This window comes from Capsicum annuum, chromosome 1, assembly GCF_002878395.1.
Source record: "Capsicum annuum cultivar UCD-10X-F1 chromosome 1, UCD10Xv1.1, whole genome shotgun sequence".
NCBI lineage: Eukaryota > Viridiplantae > Streptophyta > Magnoliopsida > Solanales > Solanaceae > Capsicum > Capsicum annuum.
In genome coordinates, this window is record NC_061111.1 from 220,592,205 (window position 1) to 220,611,138 (window position 18,934).

Sequence of the window (18,934 nt, forward strand, 5' to 3'; positions counted from 1 at the left end):
ACATGTTCCCAACTAACTCCAAACTACTGAAATAATAAAGTAATAAAATAATCATGCTATCCTCGAATGATGAGGACTCACTATTAGTCTGGCTGCTGAACGTCTGATCCACTAAGGAAGCTCGGGAGCTCATTATTGTAAACCTATGGTATAGAACACCATAGCGCAAATGCGTCAGTACGATTGAATGTACTGGTATGCAAGTGAGGTAGGTAGAATGCATGGGGTTTATATACATGAACAATACTAACTGACTGAATAACATGAACTTGAGAATACATGTATAAGTACGTAGCTATAACTGATTTCGTGATAACCCCCATTCATGAATTCTGATATCATGGATTTACTGATATCTGAGTGCTAATACTGGGATACTGAATAACTAAGTCTATAGAGTACTAAGGAATTAATTTCATATTACAAATAAATGAATGACTGTTTCTGGCAGTTCTGATTATAAAGAACTAGTCTGATTGATTGTATCTGACAGTCCTGAAATCTGTAGAACTGAACTGAGTTCTATTACTAAAATTGGATATGAAACTGAGATTGTAGGAGATAATTATCTAACCAACATGCCCCAAAACTGAACCGGTGGGGTTCATCCTGTAACCCCAGCTGGAAGGGTGTCAGTACCTTTCCATGGGTAAAGACAAGATGTGAGTAAACCCTCTCTGACAGGAGCTCTTCCGTTAATTCCTCCTAGTAGGAAAACTCAAATGAGGTGTATAATCCCTAAACTCATAGGGTACATCTCAACCTACGCTGGCTACGTAGTTCTGGAATGCAAGGATTGCTTCTAAGGATCACACCCTCTACTGGCTAACAGGTGAGGCCCTATCCATGGGTTCACTCAGTGTTGAATCCTACTCCCAACTGAAGAGACATTGAACTGATTTAAACTGAACTAAACTGTTACTGATAGTATCGTTTAGCTGATTTGAATAGAGTTCAATAAAACTAACAAAAATTTAGTATTTTCTGATAGCACATGTAGTAGAAATGTAGTCGAAAAATAAGGTATTTCCGACCATATTTCGACTGCATAGTCGTAGTCAAAAAAAATTATCAGAAAAATATTTTTGACCACATCTGTCAAAAATTTCCGACTACTACAGTCGGAAAACTTAAATTAAGAATTAAAAATAATTATTTAATAAATAAAAAGATTCCAAATATAGTGGTCGGAAGGCTAATAAATAATTATTTAATAAATAAAAGCTTTCTGACTACTATGGTTGGAAGATTAATAAATAATTATTTAATAAATAAAAGATTTCCAACGACTATGGTCGGAAGGTTAATAAATAAAAAACTTTTGACTAATGTGGTCGGAAGAACAATAAATTATTATTTAAGAAATAAAAGCATTCTGGCTACTTTGGTTGGAAGATTAATAAAGAATTATTTAATAAATAAAAGTGTTCCGACTACTGTTGTTGAAACTAATTTATATAGTTTAAAAAATTTTCGACTACTATAGTCGAAAAGTTTTTGTTTATTAATTATTAAATATATAATTATATATATATATATAATTTTATTAATTTATATATTAATTATTTAATATATAAATTATTTGCGACCACTTTGAAATATCCAAAACAAATAGGGGAATCAAATAGTTTAAACATTTCAAGACAAGTCTATATGTCACAATCTAAAACAAACACCAATTCTAATAGTTTAAGTCTAAATGTCACAATCCTAAACAAAAACCAACCGCTACATTCTAATCATCTGATTCACTATCTTCCCCATCCTCAAATACTTGCGGAATATGCTTCTTGACTAACGCTTCAAACATGGCAAATTTGGCACAGTGTTGCGTCAACGCTTTAATTTTTGTTCTCATCGCTTCCATTTCTTCCACATTTCGCGAAATAGAAGCGAAGTTGCCAACATTGGGGAAGAACTACTCAAGGATTGGTTACCTCCAAACCCGTAGGTTTTTCCCTTTTTTGGACCACTTACCACATTTATCCAAATTCTATTCATATCAGTAGGTGATGGTTGGACCATGGTACCATCCTCTGAAGCAGTTTGGGTTTGACACCAATCTTCAATGCTTTTTTGAAATCCTTCCCGAAAGAAAAATAATTGTCATTATGTAAACAAGCTAAGTTGAATAATAAGAAAATAATATATACAAATTTTATTATCTTACATGTGCTTCCTTAGTACGCGGTTCAACCCATTCTTCTCTTGTACCGTCCGAATTTTTCTTCTTATGTGTCTCTTTGAAGGTCTTAGGAATAGGTACATCTACTCCCCCATTTAAGAAATTCTGCAAAATTTTACCCAAATACAGGTCAATGCTACTGTAAAAGTTCAGCCAAAACACATGATAAAGAACAACAAAGGCATACACTTTCAGAACACAGAGCATCAAAGATAAAACTTGGAAAGAGGAGTATTATGCTAATCTGGGGTACCTGTTTGCTTTTAAAACATTGATATCCTAACTTAAAACCTGTACTGAAAGCTGCACAAATTCTAAATATTACATTATCCAATAACATAAGCACTTTAAATCCACAAATTAACTCACTTGTTTGAAGAAATCTCATCAACAAGAACTAGTAAACTACTACTACTAACGCTCAATCATCCTAGCAATTCCTCACTGTCTATGTCACTCCATAAACAAACCAGATAGTAAAAAAGATTATGTGGGCTAATATTACATGCAGAAGCCATCATTTGTTTAAACTCTTCAAAATTAACAAATCCATCACCATCTTTATCAACCCCTTTAATTATTCTTCTACACTCTTTAACACTGCAATTTACACAACAAAGACTAATTAGAACTCTCCTCAACTCCTTTGTATCAATAAGCTTATTTTTATCAGCATCAAACACAAGAAAAATTTTTCTAATTAAAGACTGAGTTATTCAAAGACTTGAACCATATTATGAGTTATTTGTCACTTTCTAATCATATACTATAGCCTTGTGACTGGTCTTATAGGAACTATCCTATATCTAAGTACTCAAAGTGAATAAATAGTTAAGCATCTTTCTGAAAGTTAGTAATAAGTAGCAGAAAATAGAAGAGGAAGAAGAAGTCATGTGTTAGTGTGGGGTGTATACTAAATCACGAAAAAGATTACTTTTTTCACTCTTTTCATGAAAATGGGGCTTAGATGTGTTCTACGACAAGGAAAAAGAGAATCCAGCCACCCCATGGCTGCAAACACTGATTGTAGGGGAGAGTGAAGCCTCAATCACTGGGCGTACAAAGTATTGCCACACCAAGATATGGGTCGGGTCGTTCTATGCCAGAATTGGTTAGCCGAGAATCAGAAACACCATCATCACTGCCTCTTTATATAACTTCTATCAACACAGTAACCCGTACACACACAAAAAAAAAAAACAAGACTGTCCTAGTTTTAAAAATACAGTCCAGTGTATTAAGATCCTACTATACACGACTTTTGGAGAAGGACCGGACCACAAAGGTCTATTGGTTTTCCAACCCGACAATAATCACCATCCAAGAGAAGGAAATAGGTTATAGAGGGCTCAGATTTGCTGTTTTAGAACAAAGCAAAAGAGGAGCAACACCTCCATGGCTCCAGCCACCAGTTTGCTATTCAAAGCCTTAACTGGGTCGCCCGACCAATATAAAGAAGAAATTACCACAGCCCCTTTACAACATCATTATAGCAGCAGCAGCAGACAAAGAACTTCTTTTAATTTTTTTTCCTTTTTGTTTATTTTAAAGGGCGGTTGGATTGTTTTGTTATCATTAGTGAAACTAGTGTTTGCAGCCATATTATGGAACTAGCAAGCATATACACTATTCAGGGGGAGAACAATAGGTTCTCTGATTTTGTGGATGTATGATTTTACATATCAATCAATCAGTATTGCGTCTCAACATCAGTATATGTCACCAAACTCTTGTATATGTATAGATCAACATTTTCTATAACTTATAGTTTAACACATTTTCTCAAAGATACTGTACTTTTGTTGTTGTTCTCTTTTGTCATCAAATTCAATTTATTTATTATCTTTATTACTTTTCAGATACTTTCAGTTACAAAATTCAGACTTTCAGGTAGCTTAATTGCAGCCACAGAAGACACAAATTTGATAATAACAATAAATTATTTACTCAAAGTATCACGTGTAAATGGATAAAGAAGTTGGACAAGAATAGTACCAGTCTTTGTTGGTGGGTAGCAAAACTCATTGAGACTCCAGTGTGCAGCGAGCCACCCATTTCAGAGGCTCAATTTTCCTTTCCTCGTTCCTTCTTTCCCTTAAATTTAGGAGTGTGCCATAATATCAAGAACTGAGTCCACACTTTATCATTCAACTAACCAGGTTTGATCAATTTCCTCCAGGCCTCATACAAGTGTTCTTTAACCCGTAGAGCTGTTTTCAACCAAAAAATACCGTCTATTTCATTATCATGACAATCACTCCATGAACACTTTGTCTGCAAAATAGTTTAATATAAAGTCATAAAATGAGTTGATGGATACAATGGAAAAACTATCTTTAGGTAATGAGATTCATAGCTTATAAAACTTCTTATACCATAAATTGTTTTCATATGACAATTGTAATTTTCCATGGAATCTCTAACCAACTATTCCACAATTTTGTGAAAAATGGTTTAATTGCTTCTATAACCATATGCCTGATGGTATATGCTGGAATGAACCTGCAATAAGATTATATTAAACCATCATCTTAGCTTTTGAAAATTAAGGAAAACTTAAGTGTTACTTACCCATCATGATAAGGGATGATTCGTAGCCTCCCCACATGATCATATTCTAATTCCTCTTTAAATTGCAAATTTTGAGAAGCAGTTGTTGTAGCATTAGGCGTTGTAGCACTATCAATGGATGGCGATGTTACTGCAGATTTGAATAGAGTTTACTAAATTCCATTTACTGATGAAATACTATTGAGATCTGATAACTGACTGAGATTACTGAGTTTTCCTGAGTCATATAACTAGCTAAATTCTAATGATCATGGCTTGAATGGTAGTACCATGAAAGCTGACACTGGCTCTAGACATGCAACTAAATTCTTGGGTACAAGTACCCCTAGGACTCAATAGCGTAAAACTGACAAGACTTGACATTTCTTGAACACATGACCAATATAAACTATTCATAATACAATAAGTTGGGGATTTCATAAAACACATGGTTATCATAATATTGTACATGGATGGAATTGCATATTGACATTTCATACTTTCATCAACCTAATCTCATGAACATTCCATCAAATACTCATAATGCACACAATATCATGGAAGTCAGTCTTGGTCATAAGGATAAAACATGCATTTATTATTTGAGTCACAATTGAGCTAAATACCCAATTTCTATCCTTCTAGCTATTTTGTCAAACACCCTACATGTACAAATTATGGCATAGGTGAAATTATCAAATTACACATCATAAACAACTCAATTCATGGATTTCATCTTACATGCTAATGTGGTTTCATGAAAACACATACAGATTCCAACTTGGGAATCATACAACAAGATAAACATGGTTACTAACAATCCACAATATAAATATCATGTTTTATAATTTGAAAGAGGGTTCTTGGACTTCATGGATGAAAGAAATCCATAAATCAACACTTGACATAACTTAGTTCTTAATTTTACGAAGATTGACAGACAGATTCTTGAATTTGAGTTTTAAATTTGAATCCCCAATTGAAAACCCTAACTTATTCTTGAGAGAAACACTATATTTTGGTTGAATTGCGGCTAAATCCTGTGTTTTAGACTTAATAGGGGTAAGAAATTGACTCTTTTGCCCTTAAAATGCAAACATTTAATGACTGATACTAGGCATCGATGCTATTATCGATGCAGCATGTCAATGGAATTGACGTGATAGTCGACACATCGCCCCATCATCGCATCGAGTCTTAGTACTTTGACCTTGGCAACCTAAAACAATATTAACCAATGCGATTGGCGATGTGGCACGCTAAGATCACATCGGTCTACTATTTTGGGCTTCCAAACATGGTTCAAAAAATCTAAAACTTGTCTGAAACCACCTATGAACCTCCTTGATCATGAATTAGCATGAATACGGACCATTAAAGTCACAGAATTAGACTACGAACCTTTGAAGGCTAAAATAAACTAAGTCTAGAAACTTAGCTAGAACCTTCTAAGTATAGGACCCCCTTAACAAGCATAAATGGACTGAATTAAGCTTAGAATTTTGTAGGGTCTTAACAGTGTACTCCTTAATATCTTTGTTTTTTGACTTTGTCAAAGGAAATAATGGTTTCATTAGCATTTTTTTTCCTTTATTAAAGGTAAGAGTAGATGTGTATGGAGAAAAATCATGCTAATAAATGCCTTGTCCTATCATTCGGGTATTAATGATCCTAAGAGGCAGTATGTAATGCCTCAGGTAGTTGTCCCTTGAAAAATTTTTAAGTCCTGAATTTTCTGCCCTAGCAATGACTCATCTGACCAGTCATAATATGTCTTGACGAGTCAAGTGACCTTAGTCGTAAGTTTTCTAGTGAGGGGTGTTTAAGTTTCTATCTTGGATATGACTTGATGGTGCGATTCGTAAAGACTCATGACGAGTCATCGGGATAGAATTGTAACCAAATCAGAAATTTAGTGGCTACGTTTTCCTCTGAGTAGAGTGGCTCACCATGAGCCGTAAGGACTTGTTATGAGTCATTGAGTGAAAATCGTAGGGTATCCAATGTTTACCGAATTGGGTTCTATATTGACTATGATTGGACCTTATGGGTCATAGGGTCTCATTACAAGTGATACCCGTAAGTCGTAGGTCAACAATGTATGGGGAACCTAGATACAATCTAGGTTTTGACTCATGGTAACGATTCGTAAGGAATGGCTACGAGTGACTGATTGACCCGTAGTCAAGAGCAACACTTTTTTAGCTTTTAAGTTAAGGGCATTCTGGACATTTCCCCTCTTATCCAAATTAAAACCCACGTCTTATAATTTCTTTAGGGTGTCATTAGCACTGAGAAACAATCAAAGTCACTTTTCAAACACTCAAAAAGTCTCTCTAAATTTCTTCAAGAAAGTCAAGCTAGGGTTTCATCAAGTTGGTCATCTAAGGGCTCAAGGTTGATTTCTTTCCAAATTTCTTAAAATTTAAGACAAGTCACTCTTCCCTTATTGTTAATTTTTTAAAAACGTGTTTTAAAGTATTGTTCATGAGATGTTCATCTTGGTTTTGAAATAAAGGTTGGGATTTTTGAATGTTTATGAATTAAACAATATTTCTCATGGATTATATATGATTTTCTTTCTTTAATTATTGTTTTGAGTGTGTAGGTACATGGGTACGGTGAATGAACTAGGAAATTATGATTTTACCAAACTAGTGACATTTGAAGTGGTTATAACCCCATCCCCATCATGTGAAATTGGTTTTAATTATGAGAACTATGGGAATTTGTAAAAATTAAACTAGTCTTGAATTATTGCATGATATAAAGAGGTATCTGAAATACTATGGTATGATTTAATGAACACAGGGAGTCGGTGTTCCCCCACCTTATATTAATGAACAAAGTGGGTTATTTTCCCCCAAGTAAATGAAAATTGTTTTGGAATGTTGTTATTACCTTGCAAGTGTAGTTATTATGGCGATACCAATAATGTATGCCTTAATGTGGAATATGGCTCAATAAATGATAATGTGTGATACTTGTTTTAATTGGGTTCTAATAAGGGTTGTGTAGCTGAGTCATAAAAGTGGAGGTCTGAGTGATTGATACTGGAAACCGTATTTGCCGATGCAGGGGTCCAAGTTACCAGGGAGGTTCAAGTCCCCCTTAGTATTATTTCATAATTAAGGAGGTTCGAGTCCTTCGTAAATCATTATATGATTGGGTTCTTTAGTCACTTTAGTATATAATTGGGAGGTTTGTGTCCCGTGTGCATATATATAAATTCTTCGATTTGTGTGACTACACATACTTGGGCCTGACCAGGGGGTGAGAGCTGGACCCCATATAGCCTATGGTTACATGTATTGATGGTTGAGCTACACAATCTAGGTTAAAGTTTTAAAATGTGTGTTAAGGCTTGTTCTCAATCCCGGTATGTGATATATATATCTATTGGTTTGAATTATGTTAAACTGTTGATTATTTCATTAAGTTATCCTTATCCTTGAATTTCATGCAAGTGCTTCAATCTCAAACTGTCTTTGAATGTTGTATCCCCACGTGATGCAGGAATTGGTCATACTTCTACTCCTCCTGCTCAGTGATTAGGATTTGGGACCAGCTCGTGAGTTGACATTGAAGTGGTGATCTTCCTTACATTGGAAGTCTATATTTCATGTTTTGGTTTCTTATGTATTAGACTTTTTAGACTTATTTTTTCTATAGTCGGGGGCATGTCCCGACACTTTAGTGATACTCAGTTTTGGTACTCTATTTAGAAGGCTTTGTTTGGACTAATATGGTTATCGGGCGATGTCGGTCGGTTGTTTGTCCGATTGTTGATTGGTGGTTATGGATTTGTTTTGAATTTTTCTCAAGCTATTGCATAATATCTTACTATATGTTCGGAATTGATCCGACATTAGGGTGTGTTGTGCTTTATTTGGTTAGGTGTAGGGGGTGTTCTCCAGTCTATGCAGGACTTGATATACCTATCACGGCCAGACCCTGGTTTAGGTTGTGACAAAATTACTACTTTTAAGACTCCTAGGCTCTACATTATGAATCTTGTACATTGTTGGCTTAATATTTAATTTGTGTGATTGCATGGTTAAGAGTCTATATGATTCTATTTTACTTGAGCATGTTCTATGTATGGTGAAGGTTTTTATGTATTCTTTGCTGCATTTAATGTTTAGAACTTGCTTGGTGTATGCGTAAAGCAAAATAAAGAGTGTGGGTTTTGGGTATGATATAGGCATTTCTTTGATAGCCATGTCTCATACCTTTGTGACCTACCCTTTTGCATAATCCTAGTTAGCCCCGTTGAGCCTTTAGCCTACTCTTTGATAGCCTCATATGTAGCCTAATTCCTTTTGTTGTTTGAACTAAATTTGATCCCATGCTCCTAAGTACTTTAGCTGAAAACTAATGAAGTGAAGGAGTGAGAAAATAAAAGGAAAAAAGGTAGAAGTGAAGCCCCCAAGAGATAGCTATTGGTTTTGAAAAGTCATATGTGTGGTGGTTGGGAGTTGGGTAATGAAAAGGTTTTCTAGTTTGTACAAAAATGTGATCTTGAGTTGATGAATAATCCTCCCCCCGATACATTGTATGTAAATTAGCTTAATGAGATTGGGCAAAACAAAATATATGGGAAGATGGAGGTGGTATAAATTGGTTGTTTAGGGAGTGATCTGAATGTTCACGTGATGTATTAAAGCACTTAGAGAAGCTAGTCACTACTTTTAGGCAAATAGTTCCTACATGTCCCTTAGCCTATATTACAACTCTTAAAGAGCTATTTGATCCTTAGTCCTAACATTTTGATATTAGTGGAGTACTACACTAAGGACAAGCCTATGGTTCATCATGTGTAATCTGAGAATTCTTTGTGAGAGTGAGCGTAATTTAATTCTTATACACATTCTTGTGATAATTACATCTATGTGAGTGAATATGGATAACTTCCTTGTGGTGAGGGGACATTTTCAATGCTAGTTGGCTGGTTCTTATGATATTTATAATTGAGTAATATTGATGAGTTTTCCAACTTGGTGGGTCAATTCTTGAGGTTATAATGTTTTGGAGTAGTATTCTTGAGCTTTCAATTTTTTGTATAACATACTTAGTGTAAATACTTGCATTCTGTGTAGTCATTGTAGTGCTAGCTTGAATTTCTTGCTTGATTGTAGAAGTTCGAAGTCTTTTCTAATTATGATGCTTATATTGAAGAGTTGTTCGAGAACAAACAAGGCTTTAAGTATGGGGTGATGATCTGAGGTGGATTTATGCACCTGAGTGTTGTTATCCGAGGTTATTTAGCTTAGTTTAGAGCAATTCTCTCAGGTTTAATGAGTAATTCTTCGTTAAAATAAGCATCTAATTGTTATGGTATGTAAATGTAATGTTCAACAGGTTTTCATAATGAATTTGGAGTCAAAACACCAAGTTAACAATCAAGGGACAAAAGTTTGTACTCTTAGCTTGAGCTATGGCCTTTACTAGTTCATTGTCTTGAATAGTATGTTGTTTTGAGCTCTAATGTGTGGTTTTTGATGTTGTAGTATTCTTTATAAGTTGATTATGATGATAAAGGGATGTTAAAAAAAATCCGAAAATCACATGGAAACACCACCACAAAGCTTGGACTTAAAGGACAAAAGCAATGGACAATGCTTGATCAAAGTTGGATGTTTTGATATCCTTGGCTTGTCACGCAGCTTAGGTGCTGTGATATGCCCATGGAACACCCTTGGAAACTTTTTTTTATGACAAATTCCAGTGTTCCTCCACATTTTTGGCATGCCACTCTACCTACATCTAGCGTTATTGGCGTTGCATGCACTTAATTCAAAATCGGCAATTGTTGTCCAAATATAAATAGGACACTTAGTTGTTATGTTGGACCCCTTGGACGACCTTGGGACTTTAAGGGAGGCTGGATAACACTTCAATTAGGGTTTTTATTCCATTACTTTGGTTTTATTTAAGATGTTATCATGTATTCATTCTTATGATTACGGATATGTCCATGAGTGGCTAAACGCCCTTTTTCGAGGTTAAGGGTTATGGTCAAAGACATGATTAATATTATTGGAATTGATTTGGTTTTGGTGGTTTATCATGTTTGTTTTTTTTAATCCTTTTTATCACTATTTTAAGGCGTTATGACCCTTAGAATACATGCTATAACTCTATTATGAACCTGAAAGAATGAATGATAGAGTAGAACGTGGGTCAAATAGAATAGGATCAAAATCTTCATCAAATGATGTTATGATTTGTATTTAGGATAGGAATATACTTAAGTGTACTATTTGGTTCAAGTACGGGATGAATATGAAAGCATTTAACTTAGTTCTCATATCCCCGTTCAATGATGTAATTGTGGGGCTAAGCTAGATCATTGACAAGAGGCCCGAAAAGCTATAGTTGCATCATTAATCCCATGAACTAACAACCAATATAACTAACCTAAGTAATGAAGTTCTATAACGTAGTATGATTATTTGCAATGCCTTGACCCTGGGTTTCTCCCCATTGATTGTCCAAGATCTTTAAAGTACCGCAGTATTAATTTTACTCTTAGTTTAACTTTTAAACATCTTGTGGTTACATTTGCATTGAACTAATCTCACTAGTGAACTAATCTAGGATAGTTGTTAACACAAGTCTCTGAGGGATTGATATTCGGCTTTTTATAAGGCCACTGTATTACTTGGTGAGACCACATACACTTACGTGTGATCTTGGGTGCAATATTACGTAGACATGTGGCCCAATAAAAGTACTCTGTATTAGATTTGTTACCAGGTTCTCCTACCTACTCACTCCGTAAGATAATTCCCCTTAGGACGGTCGTCATCCATCCATTATCGAGAAAGACACCTAAACTTCGATTTGTTATTGGCACTCATCCTACAAAAACAAAAATGTTTACTCCTACAAACAAAAAACAATCTAATCCTAGATTCTGACATCTAAGTCCAACTCAATTCAATGGGATTGTCCTCAGGAAGTCGAAGGACCCAAAAATAAAAAAATTGGAATAACTAAACTATTAGGAATAATAGAATGACTAAACTATTACCAACTATTACACAAATGAATCACAAATAAGTTTAACTATCAATTATTATAAACTGAATTTAACTCCTACAATGTCTTTCCAAGCCCAAAGCACCAGTCAAAAATAACAATCATACCATCCAACATAATAACAAAATAGCACTCCAGATAGAATAGAACAATAGAATGAAAGTAATCTCTACCCCGCCCCCCTCCCAAATTTAGAATATAGCATTATCCCCAATGCTTGCAGAAACAAAATAAAACAAAATTGAGGTGATGCAAAAACTCCCTAATGTCTCTTCATCCATACCATCATCAATATCCAGACCCAATCCCTCATCACCTAAGTCAAGGTATACATCATCATCCTTGGAATCAATGTCTGAATCACACATGCCTATTCTTATCAGTCAGGATATCATTCTCTACTGGCTTAACAAAATCTGGGCCAATCAACCATAGTGTCCTGGCCTAATGTCTTAGTGGGTAGTCATGCTCTTCCTTGCGTATCTCATCTCTGGTTACTTCTCTGGCTCTTTTCTATAGTTGCAGCTTCTGTAGCCTATACATACGGGTTGTGATCTTATCATTTTGAGCATGATGCTCAGGTAGGGTCAGTATCAGCTAATGAGATACGTCAAGAGCCCACGTCCGGGTCATATCCATGGGACACATTTCCATCAGCGACATGTAGTCTAAGGCCTCTTTATTAATATTATATCCTCTCAAGAATCTAGTGTACAACCCACAAAAGCAATACCTACATCCCTGATGGATGCAATCTTTCTTTATCACAGATTTGATCAATACACGTATATTGATCTCAAAGCCATCCTGTATCAATACCTAGATAAGACGAACCCTATCCTGAATGACATTTGTCATGTGTTTCCCTAAAATAAGATAGTGACAAATGATTTTCAGCCACACTCTAGCTTCCCTATTCATATAAGCAGAGGGAAATGTAAGATGATAGCCCCCCTTTCGATGGCAAATCCACCTAGTTGTTGACCTATTATTGTATAATAAATGATTAATGTCAACATATGGTGGAGGGATATTCAGTTGTCATAGCTGAAGTGGGTTTGCCTTGGGAGTACCTAAAAGGGAATTCAGATCATGGTCACCTAACTTTATCACTTGCCCTCAAATCTTGACCTCTAATTTGGGTTGACTTAGGTCCAAGTTAGAGTAAAATTCCTTAATCAAGTGCAGATTGTACTCAGTGGGCTTCTAAAAAATCAATGTCATCTACAACTCCTCAATTCTCCGAACTATGCTCGGGAACTCTCTCTTCAAACTCTCCCGGTTAATGATATCTTCTGGATCATATTTGGACTCTATGTGCTTGCTATGCCACTTTTTTCCTTCTTCCATAACCCATCGAGACCTACATCTATAATTCTAATGTAAGAAACTATCGGGGCTCTAGATTCGCGAGCAGCAACACAAGCTCTCTTCTTTGTCTCACTCGATGGACCAATATCCTATTTTCCTTTTTGTGACCTGGTTGACATAAATCATACCAATCATAATATGCAGTAGTTATGTTGAAAGAAATCCTACGCAGCTAGCTAACGCCAAGTGCAAAAGGATTTAGGGGCCACCCCACACTTAGTTGCTAGCATAGGTATAAGTTTGGAACCAGGTTACTCAGACTTCTCCTATTCCACAACATAACCACATGGTCACAACACCTATGCAAATAGTCAACCAGTTTTGGATTCAAGTTACTGACCACAAGATCATAACTAAATCTTACGACTCTTTACTCAAACTTCAACCGTGTATCTCACTTTTCACATCACAACATTCTTACAATTTACATCATATCAGAATAATATTCACCTCAGGTGCTACACTTAACAATATTTCCTTTCAATTTAAGCATATGTGCCAACAGTACTCAAAGAGTATAACGTGCAGTCGATATTCTTATACAACTGCATACTACTACCATGAATGCTTTATAAACTAGAACACCATTATCTAATGCTACTTATAAAATCAGAACTACACATGAACCACAAAACCAAAACACCTTTTCACACCCTATTTCAATTTTCACATTATATAGCAAAAGTAATCATATCACATGTGAGTTCCGACAATAATCCCAAATACAATTACAGCACATACTTCAAAGCACAATTCATCAACTAGGACTTATGTAAGCTTGCATATGTTTTTGTCAACTTATATATAGAGAAATTTTTTTAAGCACCTAAACTCATAGGGTGTAAAAATCAAACTCAACTCATAAACAACACACTTAGAATTTCAAACCACAACCCCAAACATGATGCACGACTTGAACTACATGCTGGTTCGAAACACTCCTAAAGCCCAAGTAAAAACATGGTATGTATTCTATGATGAGTTGTACAATTCATGCCCAATTTGTAAGAATTGAATTTGCAAAGAATTCTTTTACTCATATATTCAGGTAAAAGAGAGAGAGAGAAAAGAATGATAAATTTACCTTGCTTGTGAATGAAGAAGTTGACAGAAAAGACATGAGATATGTTCTTGGCATGGTACACTTAAATTTGAGAGAACTTGTATGGGAGTGGTACACTAGGTTTTGTTAAATGAGAGAAAATTGGGGATTTTAGAGGTTTTAAGATGGGGATCGGGTTTTAAAAGGGAAAAATCAGGTCAAATCCAATAATTTAAATTAAATAGCCCGATTTAACCCCTCTTTGTTCCATGACTTTATCGCGAAGGATAGGGATCATGGCACGCCCTTGATGCTAAAGCTCACTGGAATGCACATTTGGGAGAATTTTGGTTCCACTATTATTTGCCTTATTTTATCTTCGTTCCTAGGGGAATTTTCTTACCTGGTACCTTCCCAAAAATAGATTTTACTCACTTTATTTCTTTCTCATGTCAAAGCATCTCTCAATCCAGTAATTCTGATAATAACAACTAAAACACATTAAAAAAATGGGTTGCCTCCCACAAAACATTGTATTTTTCGTCGTGGCTCAACACATCTCTTTGTACTTTTTATTTTTTTTATTTTTTTCCTTGGTAAAAGGAAAAATATGCTATTACATTACATCATAGGTTGCCTACCATGCAGCGCGTCATTTAACATCGCGATATGACCCAACTCAACTCAAGGCACCATATGTTTGTCATGCCATTTATTTTAGTTTTCTCTTTGTAGAACTTGGCATTCTCAAAAGTATGCAATCTAAATTCCTAAAGCTTATGTAATTGCAATATTCTCTTTTGCCCCACTTAACTCAGAATCACGATTTAATTTCTTAATATTCCAATACACTTAATGTTATGTTCTAACTCAATTGGTATGTTTTTCCAAAAACCAACCTATGGGCAGATGTCCCAATAAGAGTCCTGTACGTCGTCCTATATTCCCACCATGTATCATTGAGTTTTTTTTTCTAGTCTTTTTGTTGTGCATCCATCATTTTCTATAAAATCTGCTTTACCTCATAACTCAACATCTCTACTTGACCACTCATTTAGGGATGATAAGTCATAGACACTTTGTGTCTCAACCTATACTTATCCAACAAATTGTTACACTGATTATTAATAAAGTTTGTGCCACCATCAGTAATAATATATCTTGAAGTTCTGAAGCTTGTGAATATTTATTTTTCATAAATTTCACAAACACTTTGGAATCATTCATCGGTAATGTTGGGGCTTCCACCCACTTGGAAACATAGCCTACTACTACTAGAATATATGTGTTGTCGTATGAGGAAGGGAAAGGACCTATGAAACTAATACCCCACACCTCGAAGATATCTACCTCTAGTATATTATTAAAGGCATCTCATGCCTTCTGGAAATAGATCTCATGTGTTGGAACTGATCGCACTCTTTAGCAATTTAGTTGCATACCTTAAACAATGTAGGCCAAAATAACCGGGACTATAGAACCTTATGAGTTGTGTGCTCACTACCGTAATACCCTCCATATGTAGATGAGTGAAAAGTCTCTAATATTTGTCTCACTCCATACTCGGGTATGCATCTTCTAATCACTTAGTCAGGGCCCTATTTGAACGAAAATGGTTTATTTATGTATAAAATCTAGACTCATGATGCAACCTCTTTTTTGTTGAGTTCTAAAATATATGGTAAAATGGGAGGAAAAAATTGAAAAAGAAGTGCACGTTTCTTTGGGTAAAGAAATACATGCTAATACTAATTTTATAGGATAAGTTCATAAAGGAAAAAGGAATAATAAAATAAGTAGATAACTTATTACTATTATTCTGATATTGTTATGGTAATTTTTTAATTTAAGTTTTATTATTATTATTTGATAATATATTTTCCTTAAATTATTAATTAAATATTTTTACAAGATTTAAAATTAAAGAGTTCTACAATATGGTATGAAATATTAAGAGAATTAATAATTAAAAGAATTAATGTTGGTAAATATATGGGACTTCTAAGTATAAGGAAAATTTGTACAGTGACAAGTTTATGTTAAGTTGACTCCTAAATATATGGAAAGACTGCTAAAGTTTATGAATCCTCTAGTTCTATAAAAGAATCTACATTCACAATTTACATCTACATCTATATCTACATCTACAATATACTAAAAGTATGAAGATCATTAAAAAATAATTTAAATTTTTTATGAAAATACTTTTGTAATAGATAAAATCGTCTTTGCACCTTTTTTTAAAGTTATTATTAAATTATATTTATAATATTATATATTAAAATAAATAGAAAAACTCCTAAAATATGTAAAGATAATTTTAAAATACATAAAATAAGAACTTTTAATAAAATATATATTCTCATGTTATCATGGACTCTGACATTTTTTTCTTCACTTTACTTATTAATTAAATAAAATTTTTACTTTACTAATTAATTAAATAAAGGATCCTATATATAATTAAATATTAATAAAGTTCCTAAATGTGAGAGATAATATATATTCTCATGTCATCATGGACTGACATTTTCTTTTTTACTTTACTTATTAATTGAATAAAGTATTTTTACTTTACTTATTAATTAAATAAAGGATCCTATATATAATTAAATATTAATAAAGTTCCTAAATGTGAGGGGTGATTCAACAAGGAAAACTAAATAATAGAGATTTTTGTTAATTTCAACGTCCTAATAATAGTAGGTTTGAAGTTTAGGTTTTTTTTTCCTAATATAAATAATCTACATGAACTTTTACTCGTAGTACATTATCGTATTTTTAATATATAATTGAATTTTTTGATCGTCTCGATGAATTTTTTAGTGGTCTTCCTATATTCAATAATATTGATAAGATAGAGGTTGCCTAGTAAACTAAGACCCTTCTTTTACTGTAGGTTGTAGCTATAATTTTTATTTTTTGAATGTTGTAGTTAAGAATGATATAGAATTATTAAGACTCTTCTTTTGCTACTGTTGTAACTACAACTTTTATCTTTTGGATGTTGTAGTTAAGAATGATGTAGAATTATTCCTTAGCAGTCTTCCTACATTCAATGTTATGGAAGATCAGTTAGACGCTGCTTTGTGAATTAAGAAACTTCTTTTGTTGTAGTTGTAGTTATAAAATTTGTCTTCTGGATGTTGTTGTTAAGAATGGCGTTGCATTGATTTTCAATTATAATGCTAAATTATCATTCTTTTTTGAAGTAGCTGGAGTATTCAATTTAGTTTTGCAGTATTCAATTTGATTTTGGGTAGATATAGATTTTTGGTAAATCTATTTAATTTCGTACGTCATTGAAGAGCTATATAGAGCAGGTTTTTAGATTTGTTCTGAATTATTCCATGTTAGATTTTAATTTTGTTTTTATTTTATTGGCTTCCTATGGTAGTGTGTTATGTGTAGTTTTCTTTATGCTTTTGAAAATTGATTTCATTTATTTCACTATTTATTTTCTGTATTTGTAATAGGTGTTGTGGCAAAATTATGATATGGTTAGTCTTTTAATAGATGATTTTTAGTCCAAAAAGCTCCACGCAAAATAACATAGCTTTTATTTCAACTATCTTGTATGATACTACAATCGTTGATGGTTTGATGCCCTTTCGAGCCGAGAGATAGAGATTTTCTTTCATTGCAGTGTTTAAATTTGTCATCTTCTATTTTATCATAATCATACTTATTTTTGTTAATTTATTACAAATAATTGTGTTATGTTATCATGCTTATATGATAGTATTATATTTCTTTTATATAGTGAAGTTTGACAAGAGTTAGCCCAACATGTCTACAAAGTTGAACAAAAATACAAATAAATCTCTACCAAATTTTTACTATTTTTAAAATAATAATTATTGTCAAATAAGTTACTCGCTTAGAGGATACGCGCAAAACGCATATACTAATCTAGTTAAACAAATACAACTCCTATCAATTATGCATCCAATAATTGCCTTATAGTGTTAAATACTAATTAGAGTCATGAAATGATTTTAAAAGATTTCAATTTTCAACATTAGGCGTCTATGTCTGTAATTAACGACTAACAATATGCCATTTGAAACAAATGTCACACTCCCTTCATTTCAAAATAAATGAATTGTTGAGCTATTTTTTAATGTTCAAAATAAATGAATTATTCATTCTTTAAGAGATATGTTGGAAATTTCTTCTAATTTTACCCTTTCATTTAATGAGGTTCTTAAGTACTTCACATTTTCTAGGAGAGTAATTTAAGAACAATTAAAAGGGTGCTAGTGGAAAGTAACTACAATTTATGTCTTAAAAGATTATTTTTAAAGGGTGTACCATACCCCTATAATTCAAGTAATTTTAGAATGGAGGGAGTAGTATTTTTGACATTTTCATCAAATGTAATTGTTCTAACGACATTTTGCGTTAAATGTCATTGTTTTCATGACATTTTGTGCCAAATGTCATTATTTTTGTGACATTTATGTCAAATGTCGGTATTTTTGTGAAACTTTGATCTTAGGTAGATTGATGCATCTAAGTGCCATAATCTACGCTTGTTTAGTCTTATATTTAGGACTTCTCGTATGTATAATGAGTTAATATTCATATAATTAAGTATCTAAGTGTTAAACTACTGTTTTATAGTGATTAAAGTGTGTTCAAAACATCCACCTAGAAATTAGAAGAAGAAACTAGTGTTCTTAGCTTGAGTTAGGTGTTGTTCAAGTTTCTCTTGTCTAATTGTATAGTGTTGTAAGTTA

General features: G+C 33.6%; 1 long non-coding RNA gene across 1 annotated transcript; it reads right to left on the reverse strand.

The window, feature by feature from the left end:
• Positions 1 to 1,599: 1,599 nt before the first annotated feature.
• LOC124896989 lies at positions 1,600 to 14,631 on the reverse strand. Its single transcript, XR_007053367.1, has 6 exons — positions 14,235 to 14,631; positions 4,757 to 4,886; positions 4,561 to 4,687; positions 4,181 to 4,459; positions 2,171 to 2,290; positions 1,600 to 2,084 (listed from the first exon to the last, which is right to left on the reverse strand). It is a non-coding gene; the product is annotated as an uncharacterized LOC124896989 (long non-coding RNA).
• Between the last annotated feature and the right edge of the window lie 4,303 nt (positions 14,632 to 18,934).